At 41.8% G+C, this 3666-nt stretch overlaps 1 pseudogene; it reads left to right on the forward strand.

The window, feature by feature from the left end:
- Nucleotides 1-678: 678 nt before the first annotated feature.
- On the forward strand, nucleotides 679-2765 carry LOC144716349 (uncharacterized; annotated as a pseudogene).
- The last annotated feature ends 901 nt before the right edge of the window (nucleotides 2766-3666 follow it).

Genomic DNA, 3666 nt, shown 5'->3' on the forward strand with positions numbered 1-3666 from the left:
CACACATTTATTACACACATTAAATTTTTATTCGATATGTTATAATTCCTCACCATATGGGTGAATATGGAATTAGAATTTTTACAATACGTTAGTTATTGTTTCTTATTATGTCCGTGGAATAGGGCCGATGAGGCGAGAAATGTGTTTCGCTTTAATTACGATCGTCAGCTCGCCCGTGGCAGTGACGCTTCTACAAATGATTTTGAAGGATATTTAAGTGAAGAAGGGAATTGTAGTGTGTATGCTAATTCTGAAGATGAGATAATAACTCCCACTTATACAGATGAGGAGTCCGAAAATGTTAGGATCATGCCACGTTGCAAAAGGTACGATACCAGTTGCCCCGTTGAGGAGATTAGCTTTGAAGTAGGCATGAAATTTGAGTCAGCCGCTCAATTTATGGCGGCTATGAAGAACCATGCCATATGGAGTGGGTTCAATTTTAGATTGAAGAAGTCTTGTGAGACAAAGGTTGAAGTGATATGCAGTAACGATTGCCCGTGGCGGGTATATGCTAGTTGATGCCGGACGGAAGATGCTATCGTCGTGAAGACATTAAACGATAGACATATGTGCATTCGGCCTGCAAGGAATAGACAGGCTGATTATAAGTGGATTGCGAATCATTGCATCGAGAACTTTTGCATGAATATTGATTGGCCTGTCGGTGATATGATGCGGGAGATCAACCATAAATTTGGAATCACGGTGGGGAGGACTATGTGTTACAAAGCAAGATCTACTGCTCGCAATATGCTTCAGGGATCCCTGGATGACCATTACCACTTGTTGCTGTCCTATGTAGCTGAATTGAGGAAAGTAAACGAGAATAGCACCTTCAAGTTGGTGCTCGATACGGACACCCCTGATTTGCAATTTAGGTTTAAGAGACTCTATATATGCTTTGAGTCTTTGGCTAGGGGTTTTCTTGAGGGGTGTAGGAAATTCATTGGACTGGATGGTTGTTTTCTAAAGAGTGAGGTGAAAGGGCAGTTGTTGAGTGCAGTTGGGAAGGATGAAACAACCAAATGTTTCCAATTGCTTGGGCTGTGGTTGAAGGAGAGAACGAAGATTCCTGGACTTGGTTTATTGAATTTCTAATGCAGGACCTAGGGATTTCTGATGGTATCGGTTGGACATTTATGAGTGATCAGCAGAAGGGTTTAGGTAACGCAATGGCAAAATTGTTGCCAAATGCAGAGCACAGAAATTGTGCCAGGCATATCTTCGCAAATTGGAAGAAGCGGGGGCATTCCACTGAGCTGTTGAAGAATATTTTTAGGAGGACTGTGAATTGCACAAATCCCGAAGAATTCCGGAAGCTCCTACGACAGATGAGGTTAATTAAACCTGAGGCCGCGCGTGATTTTGAAGCCGTAGATGTGCACAAGTTTTGCATGGCGTTTATCAGCGAATGGCCGGAATGTGAGATGATTGATAACAACATCTGTGAGTGCTTTAATAGTTACATCTTGCCATACAGGGGAAAACGTATCATAGACATGCTGGAAGATATCAGGAGTGCATGCATGCAGAGGATAGTTCGCAAAAGGGATTTGTTCTCTAACAGTTCCGACCAATTATGCCCCCGGATAAGAGGCTTGCTCAAAGAGAACAGATTGAAGTCTAGGAAATGCAGACTCAAACATGCTGGCCATTATCAATTCGAAGTTATGATATTCGGAGATGGATATGTGGTCGACTTGGGGGCTCGGAAATGTAGGTGCAGATATTGGGCATTAAGGGGTATTCCTTGCCCCCATGCTATCGCTTGCATTCATTGGATCAAGGATGACCCTGAAAATTTTGTCTCTGACTGGTACAAGAGAGATATGTACCAGAGGGCGTATCATATGGGTATACCACCAATGAATATGAGAAACATGTGGGATGAAGATGAAGTGAACTATTTATTTCCTCCTCTTGTCAAGCGACAACCTGGGAGGCCGAAGATGAAGAGAAGAGTTGACATGGTTGAGAGATTTTATCTTAATCGTCAAGGATTCACGAATAAAGGCGCGCAGCAGCAGTGCTCTCTTTGCCAAGAATTTGGTCACAATCGGAAGACATGCCCCCGAAGATGTAATCAGGCTACAGACATGGTATGAATCGAATCTAACTTTACCTTCTTCGAATTTTATTCAACCGTGATAAGTGAACATGTTTTAAACAAATATGCAGGGTTTAAGGAAGTCGTAGAAACCTCGCGGCTTGAGGTGGATGATAGAGACAACCAACTTTCTGAAATTAGCTAGCAGGTACTCCAACAATATCCTAGACCCATTACGCATGAAAGGGGAAAGGCTTCATCTTCCGCAATTAATAATTTTCAGAAAAGCGTCGGCAAGTTACTGGTATGATTCATTGTCATTCATATGTATATATATATATACATTTATTCGGCTGTACTTGTTTATAAGTTTCCATACTCTAATCGGTTCTGTGTCCTTTGTAGGGACGAAAGAAGCAAGTGGAACAAATTACTGATGTTCAAGTACAAAGAGGAAAATCACCAGAACAGCCAGTTTATGGGGCAATAACTGGAGCTAGTGGACCAATGTACACCTGCGTAAGTTTAATTTTTTTTCGCATGTAAATTCGTTGTTTGCAGTAATAGGTAAATTGGGGTACATATCTCTCTATACAGACATCGGCTGTCCCGCGAAGAACTAGTTATTTGGGAAGTTACGGAGGCCAGTTTGTCACTATTGAATGAGGTGGGCGGGAGTCGCAAGAACAGTTCATCATTTCCCCCGGCATGAGCAGTTCAACCACGGACAAGAGCGACAAACTGGTTTAGATTATGAAGATGTCGGTACTAGCCCAAAGGTGTTCGAGCATGCAATAGCTAAGGCAACAACATCTCCACTCCTGGGAACATTTTGTCCATCTACTTTCATAATTCTCGCTCAATGGTGTTCACAATTTTATATTATATATATGAGTATATGAGATGTTTACAACTTGGGCGAACTTTGACTTGAGTTGACTTTGACTCAAATAAATTTGACTTCAAACTATTAGGGTTTGGATAGATCTAAAATGTAGATATCCATTGGATAATAAATGTTATCATTGTCAATATGCATTAACGATATCCATTATCAATATCCATTATTAATATTCATTATCATTGTGAATATGTATTATCGATATTCAAATCAACCTTCGTTATCAATATTCACCATCCATATTCATCAACAAGATATTAATCATCAATATGCATTAACGATATCCATCATCAATATCCATTATTAATATTCATTATCATTGTCAATATGCATTATCGATATTCAAATCATTGCCAATATGCATTGTTTTTCTCTCATTCTCTCTCCAAGTCTCGCGGAAAGAGAGAGAGAAAGAGGGGAAGAGAGACCACGGAAGAGAGAGAGAGAGACTGATCGCGGAGAGAGAGAGGGAGGGAGAGAGACCACAGAGAGAGAGAAGGGGGGAGAGAGAGAGCTCACGAAAGAGAGAGAAAGAGGGGAAGAGAGATCGCGGAAGAGAGAGAGAGACTGATCGCGGAGAGAGAGAGAGAGAGAGGGAGGGAGAGGGAGACCGCAGAGAGAGAGAGAGGGAGGGAGAGGGAGACCACAGAGAGAGAGAGGGAGGGAGAGAGACCGCAGAGAGAGAGAAGGGGAGAGAGAAAGATCATGGAAG

Source organism: Wolffia australiana, chromosome 20 (assembly GCF_029677425.1).
Source record: "Wolffia australiana isolate 7733 chromosome 20, ASM2967742v1".
NCBI lineage: Eukaryota > Viridiplantae > Streptophyta > Magnoliopsida > Alismatales > Araceae > Wolffia > Wolffia australiana.